Source organism: Gopherus flavomarginatus, chromosome 1 (genome assembly GCF_025201925.1).
Source record: "Gopherus flavomarginatus isolate rGopFla2 chromosome 1, rGopFla2.mat.asm, whole genome shotgun sequence".
In the NCBI taxonomy this organism is placed as follows: domain Eukaryota; kingdom Metazoa; phylum Chordata; order Testudines; family Testudinidae; genus Gopherus; species Gopherus flavomarginatus.
In genome coordinates this window covers 127216196-127233543 of record NC_066617.1, presented here as the reverse complement: position 1 = coordinate 127233543, position 17348 = coordinate 127216196, and the positions used below count along the sequence as shown (strand labels likewise).

The 17348-nt window shown below is 39.8% G+C and overlaps 1 protein-coding gene across 1 annotated transcript in view; it reads right to left on the bottom strand.

The window, feature by feature from the left end:
• ST8SIA1 (ST8 alpha-N-acetyl-neuraminide alpha-2,8-sialyltransferase 1) overlaps positions 1–17348 on the bottom strand; it is a 187863-nt gene that overhangs the window by 12869 nt on the left and 157646 nt on the right. The gene's annotated exons all lie outside the window — the stretch shown is intronic.

Sequence of the window (17348 nt, the reverse complement as noted above, 5' to 3'; positions counted from 1 at the left end):
CATTCTGTGCCTCCAAAGCTTTGTAAAGAAAAATCCATTATTGTTTGTGAGGCACTCAGGTACTACAGTAATGAGGGACATAAGTCAGGTATAGGTATAACAAATATGAAAAGCATTTTGGGATAGGGTTTATACAAAAGAAATGAAAAATAAGCAAGTATATTGTAGCAATGGGTTGTACCTGTTTAGAGAAGAATTAGATCCAGTCAATTTTTTTTTTACCCTGTGAAAACTGACAAATTTTGTTGAAAATTTTAGCAGAAAGTTTTAACATTTCACTGAAAATGTTTTGGTTTTTTAGCTGAACTGCCAAAAACTGATGAATTTTCCATTTTCTAAGGGGGGGTTGGATTTTTCAGGAAAACAGGTATTTTCTTTTTATCCAAAACTCAATTTTCTGTATGAAAACTTTTGGAAAGAGAATTTTTTTTTTTTACTACCCTTAGTAAAAATCCTTATTCCGGCTCCTTAATAGTGATTAAAATTACATTAAAAAGATCTCAGTCAGATTCTACATCAGCAGCAGTAAGAAATATTTATATAACCAAAACGCATATATAAAGCCACAAGACATTTGTTTCTGTTATTATCTTTATGATTACTTAAATATGGTGATAGAGGTTAACATTCTGTTTCTGGAACTACATGGACTCTTAACACCAGGCACTTAGCAAAAACAAGTCGCATGGAAACCAATGTGTTGTTTAGGATAAATGGCACCACAGACCAAACAGACTGAGCTGAACTCTGAATTAATATACAAGATGGGGCAATGTTTTTAAGTGGGTTTAAAGGTCGCTTATATTTCTAGAATACAAGTTAAGGAGCCAGAAAAAGGTACAAGTTAAAGTAAAAAGGCTCCTGTTGGCAGCTACCAGGTTGGTTTAAAATGGTGTAGATTTTTATTCTGCTAAACCACTCCTCTGACCTTTTGGCAGTAGACTTTTAAACCACTGACAAACACTTCTTGATGAGTAAGGTTCACATCACCTTTGACTTCCACACAGGGTATCTATTCCAAAGTACTATTCTTTGATGAAAAGTAACCTCTATACCAAGGCAGCAAATTCTAGCTTAGTTTTGGATACTTGCATCTACTCACCATGGCTCACAGTGGCAAAGTACTGTTGTTTGACACTGAATAATCCCACAGAAATGCCCTACTGAGGCATTCTGACAGGCCAGGGACTTTTCATGGATGATATTCAGGACCCAGTGGAAAAACCAATTTAATTACAGAAGTCACTTGCTTGGTGTGGGAGTCTGGACTGCACTGCTAGAATTCCTCCCTTCATCAGGGAGTCACCATACACTCCTGATAACTTACATTTGCTCTCTCCTCTGAGTCATAGGCACCTAAGTTGCACCAGTAAAAGATCTTCTCGTCTTTATCAGCCTCCCATAGTGCATATGCCTTGTCTTCTACATGAATTCTGATTGTCTCAACACAGAGTAAATTCTTTTCTGCACAGAGCTCAGAGAAAGCAGCCATAATATTAGCTCCTTTCCTAAAAGCTGGGTTATTTTCTCTCTCACACACAGGCAAACTATATACATAAAAGCTATTGCTGATATTTTCTCAGAGGCAGAATTTATATTATCTTCTCTCTACCACTTATAGCACCCTACCCCTCTCAAACACTGAGCAGTCTTAAAAGTGTTATATTATATAGAAATGACACAGGTCCAATTTAATACTGCCATTGTATAAGACTCCAAACAGCAGAAAAACTAAACTGCACCAGATACAATAGGGACAGCAAGGTTGACAAATGCTGACTGAGACTCCTGGTATAAACAAATGGCTGCATTGTTTACCTCTGCAACACTCTGATCTAACAAAGCAAGGCCAGTGAGGGATTAGTTTATTTCCCAACCAGCTGTGCAGCTCCTCCCCTTACACAGTCACCCACTGTTGTTACTTTCTCCCCAAATGGCAGCTCTGACTTCAGCATCAAAAAGGTAAAACATCATATCAGGAGCTGGAGATACAGCTGCACCATTGGTAGGGGTGAGCTTTCACACACGCCCTACCCAAGTATGATTCAGCACTGAACAAGAGCCACCGCTTCTGGGGTCAGCAGAATTTTCAGTCTCCATATACATTCAATTCTTTACTCCTCTGCTGGAATTTCTATATGAATGGAATCCCTGCACAACATGGGTGCGAAATATTGCTGATTGTGCAGGCAATTCTTATGCTATATGGACATCTGTCTACTAGGAATTGAAGTGACCACAACCACCTCATTTCATACAGACCATTTAACAGCCAGTAGATAGTTGTGACTCTGGACCTAATGCCTCTTTCCTTGCATATGCAATATTCCCATGTACTGAGTTCAGCGTTTTCAGGAAATATGAAATTGGGTCCTTTCAATCCCTGTCCACCTGAGCTAGATTTAAAATTATGAACTAAGGTGACAGATTCGTTACTAATGCCTTCACCCAGCTAACCATCATCCTACCAGCAGCCCTGTTCAATCAATTACAGTCACAAAGGTCAGAAATGGAAAAGACCTATTGGATCATTCAGTCCAATTCTCTGCCAGTATATGAGATTGTTGCACATAGCACATTTTCCACCATTCATCCCACTTTGGTTTTGAACAACGAGTAACTAATCATGCTTTGACCTTTTGCAGTGTACATATGTACACACAACTATATACTTAAATATACATAAAGAGTGCCTAATATTTATGTACAGCCAGCCAGCAGAACAGCTTTGACAGGAGAGATTGAGGGAGCCCCACATCAAAATATCCCATATCTCAGTGGTTAGAGCTTTTCTGAGAGGTGAGAAACCCTTCTTCAAATCCTCTCTCTTTATCAGGCAGACGGGGGAGCTGATGGGTCTCTCACATCCTAGGTAAGTGTTCCACTGGGCTAAAAGTTATAAGGTGGGCACCACCACCATCACCTCCTCCGCCAGCTACTCTGCATGGAGTGAGGCAGGCGTCTAATTCATTCATGCAAGAAACCACTTAGGTGCTTAAGCTTCCTGACTCCTGTTCATGGATTGCTAAGCAGAGATAGGCACCTCCCTGCAGCCCAGACTTAGACACCTAAGACTCAGAGGGGTGGGGCTCAGCACAATTCCCTCTGGTTGGCATCTCCCATTGGCTAATTTAGGCAGTTCTCTGCCTAGCATGCAAGCTTTTGTGGATCACACTGTTAGGTGCCCATCTCTCTCCTTTCATTGTATAGGGAGCCCAGGCAACTAACTCACTGGTGTGCGTTGTTCCTATGGTTTTCTACGTGTTACAATGCTCAGCATTGTAACACACCAGTCCCTTTGCAGATCCAGGCCCAACATCCTTGTTCTTTTCATGGAATTTTTAATAATGACTGCAAGTGGTGTTTGCCTCTGTATTGTAATTAATCCAAAAGACAATTCCTCTATCACAATTATGCACCCCTAGAGCCCTGCTGGGGCATTATTTCAGTATGGGCTCAGAGGAAGAGTGCCCTCTGCATGGCATTTTCAAAGTCACTTTTGGCAATTAGGCATTAAACTTCCACAGATTTTTCATGGGTGTTGGTTATTTAACTGCCATTTTTGCATTTGAAAATCTCCCCCAAGTGAATAATCTGCATTCCTTAAAGCATCAGATTCTACATTCCTAGATCTCTCATCCAAGCACTGACCAGGTACAGTGCTACCCAAGTTGTGAGCAAATCATGGCCCCGGGTGGCCAAGCAGCCAGCACGAAGTTAACAATTATCTTTTCATACTGCAAACTAGCCTTAACATTTCAAATACTTTGCAAACTAAGTAAGAAAACAACACAAATGTTTAAAACTATAAGGGACCTATGAAACACAAACAACTATTTGGGGTATGTGACTTTATGCAAACTAGGTCTTTTGATTTTTATTCTGCTAACTTAATTGTGACATCCAAAGTATACGAATAATTTCCAAATGTCAGATAAGGTGACTTTCAGCAATATTCTCTGTCCAAACTCCTAGAGATCTTCCCAAAGAAACCAGGATAGGGAGGGAGAAATGTCTAAGTCTAACTGAAGACTATTAGGGTGGGAGGTTGTTTGTTGTTTTTTCTTTTTAAACACGTTACAGTGAGCACAAGCTGAAACATAACTATTTGAAATAACACTTAAAGACACATCTTTTACACCTCTTACACACACATTAGTTCTATCAAATGGGCAACAATGTGCAGCCTTTACTTATGCTCATGAGCATCTAAACTGTAACTTTATAGAAGTCCATGATAGATTTGATCTAGAGATACACAGATAAGCCACATACTATCCTAGCCACCTGCAGAAAGCCTGTAAGGTGTTTGTCTGTGTTGGGGCTGGCATGGAGTTAAATGGCATCAGTGGGAGCTAGGGTTGCCAACCCTCCAGGATTGGCCTGGAGTCTCCTGGAATTGGCATCAATCTCTTGGTGACTACTGAAAGCAATCCAGGAGATTTTAATAGAGTATTACGTCATGCTGGGGGGAAAAAATCTCCTGAAATAGCTTCAGTCAGAGTTGACAACCCTAGTGGGAGCTCCAGAAAGCATTGGTTCTCAGGAAGTAATAATAGCTCATGTTCACTGAAGCCTCCTCTGGAAGATGCTTTCTCAAAGCTGCCCACCTTCCTAAGGATGGAGTTGGAGATTTCCTGTGCATTAGTTCTTTTGGAACCACCTTCCTGGACTGTGGTGAAAGCATACTGTACAATCTCTCTCTACATGTGGTCAAGCTTCCTCCTCAAGAACTTGTACAGCCAGTACTTCCTTGGAATTGCTACAGCTAGATCATCATCACCAAAATATAGACAAAGGAAGGATGGGTGAGCCAGGAGGAGCTGGAGGTTTTTCAAATCTCAAACGATCCTGACTTTTTCCCTTGTTATAATTGTATTCAAGAGGGATACAATATAAAAAAACAAACAAATAATCAATCAAACTAAAAGCTTTTATTTGAGCTAAAGGGAAGCTGGCACTACATATTAGAACAACCTCCCGCATCCAAGCCAGACTGGAAGTGAGTGCCCACTGTGTGATGTACAACACCATATTTCTTAGCCAAGCAATGTCCTACACTCAACCTGACAGCATTTCTCTGTCTGTAGGCAATGAGATCATTTTTGAAAATGGCATCCAATAATTTCTTCAGTTTCAGGGACTGTTCTAGGTACCAATGACCAGAAACGTACTGATTTTGGTAACAATTAGAAAACCAGAAAAGCCTGATTTCCAATAAAATCAGGCCCATAGAGTGCCCATTTGGTCCTGCAAACTAAAGATCTCTAACAGCCTCTACCATGGCCTGCACGTATCACAGGCAGCCCTTACTCAGGTTCATATAGAGTTCCCTGTTTATGTAGGCGGGGCTGTACATCCCGCAGGACCCCTTGCCCCACTACATTCCTTCTCCCCACCCAGGCAACTTGCTCCCCGATTCCAGCCAATCCCCCGGCCAGGCGTCCATTTGCACTTGTAAAGTTGGATAACACACAGAGTTTGGCCTACAGGAGCAATGGTGCGAACCCATTTATTTTTTTTTCCTCCTGCTAAGATCCATATATTTGGATACATAGTATCTTACCATACATGGTAGCTAAGATCTCCGACTCTACATGTGCAGGGATATGAAAAATAGTCTGAGTAAAATGTTTAAAGCCTCTCTAAACCAATGTTTTTTCTCTGAAATATGAGGCATGTTGAGAATGGTGTGATATAAAGGTTTTATTGGCTTTCACTTAGGATGATCTGTATAAATCAGTTTCACCATGTATGAGTAACATGGTTGTCTCACACTCATGCCACCTTCCCTCACACACACACCGACCCACTCACCAACCCCCCACAGGTTCCAATACAACCCATCTCTGTTTGAGGTTTGAAAGAGGACAGATACTGTATTAAAAACAGAGGATTACAAGAATAATAGATGTTCCTACTATCATAACCTAGTTCCAGATTTGGACCTTAGCGTCCAAAATATGGGGGTTAGCATGAAAACCTCCAAGCTTAGTTACCAGCTTGGACCTGGTAAAGCTGCCACCACCCAAAAAATTAGAGTGTTTTGGGGCACTCTGGTCCCCCCAAAAACCTTCCCTGGGGACCCCAAGACCCAAATCCCTTGAGTCTCACAACAAAGGGAAATAAACCTTTTCCCTTCCCCCCTTCAGGTGTTCCTGGAGAGACACACAGAAGCAAGCTCCGTGAATCTAAACAGAGGGATTCCACCCTCCCCGTTTCCAGCCTTGGAAAACAAAAGTACCGAGAGCTAATCTCTCTTCCCCCCTCACCCAGAGGGAATGCAAAGTCAGGCTAGTAAATCTAACACACACAGATTTCCCCCTGACTTCTTCCTCCCACCAATTCCCTGGTGAGCACAGACTCAATTCCCTGGAGTTCCCCACTAAAGAAAAACTCCAACAGGTCTTAAAGAGAAAGCTTTATATAAAAAGAAAGAAAAATACATAAAAATGGTCTCTCTGTATCAAGGTGACAAATACAGGGTCAATTGTTTAAAAGAAATATGAATAAACAGCCTTATTCAAAAAGAATACAATTCAAAACACTCCAGCAACTACATACATGTAAATACAAAAAAAAAAACCTATCTTTGTACTCACAACTTGGAAACAGAAGAAACAGAGAAATCCTTCCCATAGCCAAGAGGGAGATAGGCAGAAGACAAAGAACTTAGACACAAACTTCCCTCCACCCAGACCTGAAAAAATCTGGTTTCCTGATTGGTCCTCTAGTCAGGTGTTTCAGGTTACTTTTTTTTCAGGTGAAAGAGACATTAACCCTTAGCTATCTGTTTATGACACCTACGCCCTTCCATAATAGTATCTTGTTGTAGGCATCAGAATTAGTTACCCAGGAATCAGATAGTACACAACAAACTGTTTCCTAGACTAATGTATGCAGCCATTTCTAACATGTCTCTAAATCTTAAAGCCAGGGGATCAGATCTTTGGTAAATTGTTCATATTAACACCAGCTGAGGATCTGTCCCAGAATAAATAAAAGAATATTTGGCCACACCCTCTTAGTCTGATATTACTTTACTCTATATCAACTTTATATTTAGATCTCTGTGCAACAGAAGGCTGAATGGGTTTGCTACCATACTATCAGGGCCAGCTCCAGGTTTTCTGCCACCCCAAATGGCGGAAAAAAAAAAAGCTGATCAGTGGCACTTCACGCTGCTCCATTCTTAGGTGGCAGTTTGGTAACACTTTGGCAGTAAGTCAAAGAGGAAGAGAGGGACTGAAGACCTACCACCGAATTCCCACTGAAGACCTGGACGTGCTGCCCCAAGAGCGGGTGAAGTGCCACCCCTTTTTACTGGCCAACCCAAGCACCTGCTTCCTTAGCTGGTGCCTGGAGTCGGCCCTGCATACTATGCCAGCACCTTACTAATGGTACTTGGTGATTCTACTATCTCATGATTACACCATGCAGTATTAAAATTACAGACTCAATCAATTACCTTCAGCCAAATTATTATGATTGTGCTGGGCACTATCCAAACAAATAGAAAATCAAAGCCCCTGCCCCAGAGTTTATAATCTAAAAGAGAGGATATAACAGATGGATGAGACAAACACATGGCTCAGTATTGAGAGGGTGGGGAAGACTGAAACAAAAATAACAATGTGTGCAATACTTGCCAATCAGAAGCCATCATCATGATGGATGAAGCAGCTCTCTCTGATTCTTGGGGTGGGAGAAGGATCTTATAGAGAACACCTTGCCTCTTCCTATTTAAATCACAGGGCTGCTAGCTCCAGTACCTTTGCCGCTTGCAATCAGGTTGTCATCTCATGGGTTGTCCTTGAGGTAGTCAGATTCCAAAGCATTTAACGCTTTATAGATTAAAACCAGATTCTCAAATCTCACCCAAAAGTTGATTAAACATTACTGCAGGCTTGAGAGTACAAGTGCTGGCCAGTCTTCAGCACGCAGCCCACTCTTCCTCTCTCTGCTACAGCAGAACAACCACTAACCACTCTGCCAGGTTCTAGTCTCTTGGGCTTCCCTAATACTAGCATCCAAGAATGCTCTATGTTACTGTGAAACACAAGATGCTGCATAATTTCAAAAGCCTCAGTGTCAGCTGGAAAAAAAACCTTGCAGCTGCAGAGAGAAGTCTGTCTGCCTCTATTGAGTCACAGAACAAGTACAGCTAGAGCAGTACAAGTGAACCTTCTCAGAAGTGACATGCCAACGTTTTGGAAACCGGAATGGAACTGAGAAAGAGATTTTGTCACTGTGTCCTCTCAGTCTTATCCTGAGAGAGCAAGGAAGGCGGAAAGTGGGGAAAGTAGCTTTGTGTGATATGTACGTCTATCATGAAAATGGGTGAAAAAATTTGGTCGAAATCTATTTCTGGCAACAAATGCATATTAAGTGACATCAAAACAGTTAGAAAATTTGTGCCAATTTCACTGAATGGTTCATGTGGAAAAAAATCAGAACAAAATTTAAATGCTTGTTTAAACATTTTCTAAAAGAAACATTTCAATTCTTCAGTTTGAAACGACTTCTCATTTCAAAGTTTCCATTCATTTTATTTTTTAAAAAACGAAAGATGTTTTTAAATGATTAGAAGTGAAAATGCTTAGTTTCACCCAGACCTTCAAAAATTTCAACTTTTTGATTCACCAAAAATTTCAATTTTTTTTATTTTGGTCTGACCTAAAATGAATAGTTCAACATTGTCAATGATGAAAAATCCAATGCTCACCCAGCTCTACTCTGTGCTACTTATTCTACTCAGTTCCCTACATAATGCACCAGGAATGGAACTGAAATCACAATTAATATCACATAGGCCACTGAGGAGCCATTACATGGTAATTAGTAGGAAGAGTGGGATTTGAAACAACAACCTACAGGTAAAAAGCATTGGATGCTCTTAACAGTCCCTTGTGCCATGTGTTCTCCTTCCATAGAAACAAATACCCCATCAGCCTCTCTGAATGACATATCAGATGCTCACATTTTGAATGCTTGTGAAAACAAATTCTCATCATTTACAGAATAGGAGAGGGATTTTCTAATTCGTATAGCACAAAGAATCATCTGGACCCCACTAATGGTCTCCGTAATTAATACAGCAGAAATTCTATCAAAGTACTAGGGACAATCATATTAATACTAAATGAATTCCACATACTTAATGCTATTACAATAAATGACCAAGAACTGAACAAAGGTTAAGTCATTCTTTTAAAGCACTGCTGCATAAGCAAAGAGGAATAAAAGCCATCCATTAGCAGTTCTCATCTCTTGTCTTTCTGACACAGTGGTAACCAGTCACATGGAAAAGACCACAGAGAAGGCCCTGATCCTCACCTGTGTGCGGAGTACACAGTACAACTCAGAAGAGGGAATGCAAAGTGGTTTCAACCCTCCATTATGCTTCTCTGATCCTAAGCTAACTGGCTTGAAGGCTTCTCTGAATGACACCATTAGGATCGCTAGGGATCACTGATGCATAGGATAGCCACTGCCGTGCTCACTAACTCACCTCACCACTCTGAGCGATAGTGGCTGCTGGGAGAGATGGCGGGACAGGAGCAATTACGCTAACATTATGCTTCTGAAGTATCATCCAATGGTAGTTATGTTGGCTGCACAGCCTGTCACCGCAGAGCAGGACAAATAGCACAAAGGCAGCTGAGTATCAGGACAGTAGACTTGACTATTAGCATTTCATTCAACAGGAACAGTCCAAAATACATCTTAAAATAGTGATGCATTTGGGGTTCTTGCAGTACCTTACTGAAGTTCCCTTTTGTTTTACATACAAGGATGTGGTATGGGCAGTGGCGGGAGAGAGACTACAGGCAGAAGGGGTGAGAAGGGGCCCCCACTTGCTCTGCCCCGGGCCCCACAAAACCCTAATCCGCCTCTGGGTGTGGGAGGGGAACAGAGGCATTTTTACATTATTAAACTCTGTCTCGAAGCTAGCCTTGTCTTGATCGACTGCTGCCAGGCCAACATGCTGCTGTGTGTATTCTGTGAGGTTCACTGGCTGCTTTGTATTGTTAGAGCAGTGCAAAGAACCCTGAGCATTCTGATAAATCTGTCCCTTAACTTGAAACACTAACAGAGTGGGGATTGTTAGACAGAAAATGCAGGACCTTTCTTTGCCCTCTCCCCTCCTAGTAAATTAATATTTTTAAAATGCTAAAGCATTTTTTCATAATGCAAAATCAAGTCAGAAAATGTTATAGTTACAATTCAGGGCTAGTGTAAATCAGCCTCGCTCCTCTGGAGCTACACTGATTTATATACACTGAGGATCTGGCCCCCAGTATATAATTGCAAGATCCAAGTTATTTTAGAGATAGTCATAAGTATCTAAAATTGTAGAACACACTCTCCTACATTGTATTATCTGAGAAGCAATTTGTGAACATGTACTAAAAGCCTGTACCATAATCCATGCACACAAAGGAGTGTTCATTCGGTGTTAACATTTACAATTCCTGAGTGCTTAACTAGACTACTAGACAGAAGAAATGTGAAATGGCAATGACAGAACTGAAGCATGAAGTGAGGAAAAATATAGGGGCCATCACAAGGAAGCTCCAACAGGAAGAAAGCATTTCATTTCACCAGCTACACCCACTTCCATTTGCTGTTTAATGAAAGAAACTAGGATTGTAGATTCAAAGGCATAAATAATTTGCATGAGGTAGTGCTAGTTTAGTACTAATGAATCCCAATTCAAAAAACTAGTCAGTCAGCAAAAATGGCCTATTGAATGCATGCCAGATGTTCCATTGGGTTATTTCTCATTCCTTTCTCTGCAGTTTTAGGTGCTAAAGTACTAAGTGCATGCAAAGCAGGTATCCAATATATTGCACCTGCAGTACACCACCAGGACCAATGAGGAGATCAGCAATTTCTTCTTAAAGGTGATCTGCAAGCTGTTTACACAAAATGCCTTCACCTGCAACAATATGTCCTGAAGCTCTCAGCCCAACCCTTGACTCCCACCGCGCTGCAACACCCATTTTAGATTTGTGCTAAACTCAATGGTTTCAGCTGGCAGGGCTTTGTGCAAACCACGTGTTTGGTTTTGACCTGCACCGCATCATGCCACTTAATTTCAAGCTTCAAAGCCAAAGGCAAGCAAAAGTGTCTTCACTACTACCATGTTTCATATGGTATCCGTACAAAATCATGAATGAGCCCAGAATTGTTTTGAAATCACAGGGAACCTGGGCTGAGCTTTGTACAGTATTGGTTAAAACATTGAGAGTTTTGCAGAGTATAATCTGTTAGATACCACAGCAATGGTGTCTCATCAGCAATAGGTTTCTGCTGAGAGAACTAATCCTTTATGGTCTGGTGAAAGGGCTCAGGTAAAGAGTTTTTCGATTCTAAAAAAATGGGGATTTTAAAAACTTTCTTTATTGCACATGCTTTGAGGTATGAAATTCTATCTAATGAAATGCTACATTATGCCATTTTCTTACTCAGCCAAGCAGGGGAGTAAGACCCTTCTGCATTCCCATGCTGAACCTGCCAGGGATCTTAGGTCCAAGCCTGATACAAAGCCCTGCCCCTGCTCTCCAGATCCTCCTCCCGGCAAGCAAGTGAGCAGGAAATGAGCAGGGAGGGGTGAGGAGTAGACAGAGCATTGATTTCCGGACAGGAACAAGGAGGGAAAGTAAGCTATTCCCTTTGAAGTGCTGCAGTAACTCATTTCACTCTGGAGCAGGTGGGAGCAAGGGAGGAATTGTGACTCTCTGAGTAGGAATTAACCCCAGAGTTCTTGAGGCAGAGCAATTACTTGGCACCCCTAGAGGCCCAGTCTAACCCAATATTAACAATACCAATTTTTTGAAAACTTCTCCTGGTATGGTCCTTCCATACAGATTATCTTCTTTTGGTCATTCATACCTTCCAAAGCACTGAAATTTTTCATATTTGGTATCAGCCTGAACTTTATTTCCCCTCCTCCCTTGGGTAAATCTGTGCAAAATCCATGTAGCCACTTTTCATTTACAATATTGAGAAAAGCAAAAATACCTTCTGACACATCTTAGAGGTTTCAAAATTTGGTTGTGGAAGAAGGTATTTTTGCTTTTCTCAATATTGTAAATGAAAAGTGGCTACATGGATTTTGCACAGATTTACCCAAGGGAGGAGGGTTAGGATTGGATGCTTTTCCACATTTGAAAAATACTGATGCTAAAATACCAAAGCTATATGAAAGTTTGCATTTGCACAGTAGATAGTGTTACGTCTATGCTCCGCCTTCTAAATATGGGGTAAAATTTTCAAAATTCAGAACACACTGAGTAACTTCAGTGCATAAGAGTAGTTTAAATCATACAACAAGGGAATGGGTCAATTCCACATTTTCCTTCACACTAATCCAGCTCCTTCATTGCATAAGAACCATAAACATTTGTATTGCTATTTATTCATTAGGTAACAGACAACTGGTTACTATAACTAGTGAGGTGAATGCTAACCAAGAGCTGATGTAAAAGTTAACAGGAACATTCTAGTGTACTTTCTGCTCATATTCTCTTTGTGACCAACAGGACATAATTTGATTATTCAAGAAAACAAAACAGTGTTTAATCAATTTCTCCACCCACCTGCTCTGCCTGTAGAGCATTATCATTGTTAATTTATTTACTACTGGCAGCATTCAGTGAGTGGGCTTAATTTCCACTTGTTATTTCTTACTAAAGTAATTCTTCCATGAGAACAACCTACACTCTCCTCCATTAATCTGCACTCCACAATAACACTTTGATTTTCTTCAGCTCTTTCTTTTTTTTTTTTCATAGTGCAGATTTGTTCTGCCCCAGTAAAACGATGGCATTTGCCAAGTTTCAGTTTTGTTCTGTAACAAAAAGGCTATTATGAATAAAGACTGGTCAAAGTACCAGCAAATCAATTTAGTTATTTAACCTTATCCATGGGTATGCATATCTCTTTGGTCTGGAAATCTCAGTGATCTCAAGATTTCCAGCATCCATGCTTTCAGCTAAGCCAGAAATAGGAGAATAGTCTTTTCTCAGGTATTTTGGTGGTACTTCTCCACATTCCAATTTAATTCTATTCTTATCTCTGAGGTGTCTGAGCACAATCCAGACCTGGATGAAACTGAACTTTCACAGACCTAGTTGAGCTTTGTGCAAAAAAGTTCATGTGAGTAGTTATGTTACTCAAACCAAGACATTCATAACTAAATGTGTTGGCTTTCCATAAAGCCTGTGTAACCTACAGTAGTCTCTCTACAAAAGTCAGCATTTGCTAACTGTTACCATAGAGTGATATTTGAGATGCCACAGTTTTTTCTCTGATATTTAAAAAAGAAAATAATTATAGTACTGTCACTGTTAGCTCACCTTAATTTTTTAATAATGATCACATTCTGTTTATTTTATGAATGGCTGCATCTAAGTTCATAATGGTACCATGATACCAGTTCTGTTATCACATAATACTGAGTCTGAGTATCAACTGGTCCATAAAACTAAACTGCTAAGCCACAGAGACTTACTAACTAGCACTGTGGTACCAGAGGACAATTTTATCGTAATGTTATTTATGATAAGGAGGATGCTAGCCCTCTTTCTGTTTGGAGAATTTTTATTTTTTGAATAAAATTTTGTCTTTTTGTACGTTTGCTATTGATTGCTTACTTTTCTGCCTTTTTAAGGTCCATTTGAATTTAAAATGCAAAATCCTAGGCCAGTCACACTTACAAAATATTTCCTCCACAGAGATAAAGGACCAATCTCTTCATCTTTAATAGCACTTCATTCAAACTGCTGTTCCAAACCATGGCACCACAACACTTGCTACCAAATCTGTCATTCCACAAGTAATAGCAAGGAAACATTCAGATATATATGTACAGATGGGGATCAGGGTCATGCTGGTCAGCTGCCATGGACACAGGACTTAGGTGAGTGGACATGATACCAGCAGTTAGAGTTGATGTTCCCAAAACCATTATGATTTTAGACACTTTTTTTCTGTCATTCAGTACCGTAAAGGGTATCCCATAAGGAAGTACTAAGACGATACTATGTCTAAGATCACTGATATATGCCATGTACACCCCATGAACGATAATATATCACTAATTATACTTTATTCTGTAATGCTTTATCCAATATGTCAATATGTCAATATGGCTAAAATATTAACTTAATCATTATTTATCAGTGTTACTTACTTAAAACCAAAACATGATAGCAAAGGCCTGTCAGTCAGGTTGGGGATAACTAAAGTGTCCAGCTAACACTGGAGGAGCATCTTGTAAGTCATTCACTGATGGAAAATAACACTCAGTGAAACTAATTAAACAAAACAATTCTTACCTGTCATTCAAGATTACAGGAAAACTCACCACATGCATGGGAGGAAGGCGCAAAGCTCTCAGTGGAAACTTTTGTTCCAAGTGTGCTGAGTAACCTCTAAGTATATGCAATACAATATATCTCAAACCACTGCTTTTGAGGACACTGTGTGCAACAGAGCCTGGGAGATGTTAAAGTAAACATAAGAACGGCCATACTGGGTCAGATCAAAGGTCCATCTAGCCCAGTATCCTGTCATCTAACTGTGGCCAATGCCAGGTTCTTTGGAGGGAATGAACAGAACAGCTAATCATGAAGTGATCCATCCCTTGTCACCCATTCCGAGCATCTGGCAAACAGAGGCTAGGGACACCATCCTTGCCCATCCTGGCTAATAGCCACTGCTGGACCTATCCTCCATTAATTTATCTGGTTATTTTTTGAACCCTGTTATAGCCTTGGCCTTCACAACATCCTCTAGCAAAGAGTTCCACAGGTTGACTATGTGTTGTGTGAAGAAATACTTCCTTTTGTTTGTTTTAAACCTGCTGTCTATTAATTTCATTTGGTGACCCCTAGTTCTTGTGCTATGAGAAGCAGTAAATAACAAGTCCTTATTTACTTTCCTCACAGCAGTCATGATTTTATAGACTTCTATCATATCCCCCCTAGTCTCTTTCCCAAGTTGAAAAGTTCCAGTCTTATTAATCTCTGCTCAAATGGCAGCCGTTCCATACCCCTAATCATTTTTGTTGCCCTTTTCTGTACCTTTTCCAAATCCAATGTATCTTTTTAGAGATGGGGCGACCACATCTGCATGCAGTATTCAAAATGTGGGCTAACCATGGATTATATAGAGGTAATATGATATTTTCGGTCTTATCTATCCCTTTCCTAATGATTCCCAACATTTTATTAGCTTTTTTGACAGCCACTGCACATTGAGTGGATGTTGTTGGAAAACTATCCATAATCACTCCAAGACCCCTTTTGTGAGTGGTAACAGCTAATTGAGACCGCATCATTTTATCTGTATAGTTGGGATTATATTTTCCAAAGTAAAGAAATATTTTATTTCTGCCTTTACTCCATCAAATGCTTTTGTTGGCATCAATCATTAAGGCAAAGCTAGAGAGGTTTGCTCATGTTACGGAGCAGTCAAGATGGAATTATAGCCTTAAAAGTGCAATTCTACCCCAAAAAGTGAGTGTTAATAAAAATGTCAAGTATCAGAGGGGTAGCCGTGTTAGTCTGGATCTGTAAAAGCAGCAAAGAATCCTGTGGCACCTTATAGACTAACAGACGTTATAAGATGCCATAGGATTCTTTGCTGCTTTTACATAAAAACGGTAACTTATTATTCAACAGACTGGCTGTATTTAGAGCCATAGCTACTGATTTTAAGGACAAAGATAAATTTTTATTGCTTGTTTACTCCTGTTGGCCCTGAAAAGCACACATCTAAGAGGGAGTGCACTGAATTCTATTACACTTTGTTCATCGTCAACATTACTGATAAGGGAACGATCTAGCTCCCGTTGACATCACTGAGTACTGGACCAGACTGTAGCTGCAATCAGTTATGTCTGTTGAAGGGAATTGGAAAAGAGCAAAAATTACCAATCCACTCTTTATGTCCTTGAAAGCACAGGATACTGAACTTACTGTGTTTTAAATATCCAATAGCAATAAACAACCTTATATTGAGATGGGTGGAGGAATCTAGCAGGGCAGCACAGCATTTTGATTTGGAAGAGAGGATAAACAGTGACATTTCCAGATAGTATTAAATTTGGATGAGTGTCACTAGGACAGAGAAATAATACAAGGCACCTAAAGAGTTTAGAAATATGAGCAAAGATTAACAATGCAATGCAGATGTTTCCTGAGAGGGAGAAACACAGAAAGAAGACATGGCAAAGGAGACCACGGAAATCAGAGATATATATAATTCTTAGTGCTGTCTATTTTGTAATGAGTTTAATTCTTAAAGATACAGACATGCACTTTTGATACTTCCTACCAGAATGACCTTATAACATTCTGGGTTGTAACCTCATTTCCAAAGACTATTTCCACTAACATTCTTCTTTTTGAGTTTGTGTGTTATCTTCTTTGCTACCTAATGTTATTTCCTCTCTCTTCCCCAGTCTGTTTTGTCTCAGCTGCATCTTCCTTTTCTTTCTGATAGTTTTGGAACAAATTACACACTAATGCCTTTCTCCTTACATTCCCGTCCCCTAACATATATAGAGAGAGGTCTATATACTGCTTCAACAAATACCTTAACAACTAGCTCCTTACAGAAAAATTCTCTTCACTAAAACTTATAAGTGATACTACAGGACTTGCTCTTTAAAATGCCAATCATTTTCCATACAGTACAGATAAACGAAAGGGTTTTCATTTGTTTTACATACAGAATGAAATAGAAAAACAAAGCAAAATAATTTGAATGGACTACATTCTTGAATATTAGAGATTACCAACAAGTGGTTTTAGATCCTGCAAATGTCCTTTCTATGACACGGAGTACCCCATTTGCAAACACAGGATATGCAAAAATTACATTTGGATGTTCAAAGGGATAGGAAAATTATGTAAAATGGCCATTCATGGGCATAAGTGTTCCCAGTTGTGGGATCTGGACTTCCTGTTAAGACACCCATTTTTGAAAATTATTCCCACAGTATATTAGTGCATAACAATAAGCATAATAAAAGACAATTTTCTGCTTTCTTATAGAAGTGTCAGTCACTGTCATAATTAAGATTGAAACAAAGCCTCCATTCTTAGTCTTTGCCACCCCTACCACCCAAGAGTTAGAAATTAAAGCCAGGTGAAATTTTTCAACTGAATCTTTTTTGATGGGGGGAGGGATTGAGGGGGGAGATGAAAAATGCAAATTCAGCTCAACCAAAACATTTCACAAATTTATGTAGAGATCCACAAATTGTTTTGATAAAAACCTAAAAAAACTTTCTGGAAAAGTCTAAATGTTTTGTGTGGACTTTTTTTTTAAAC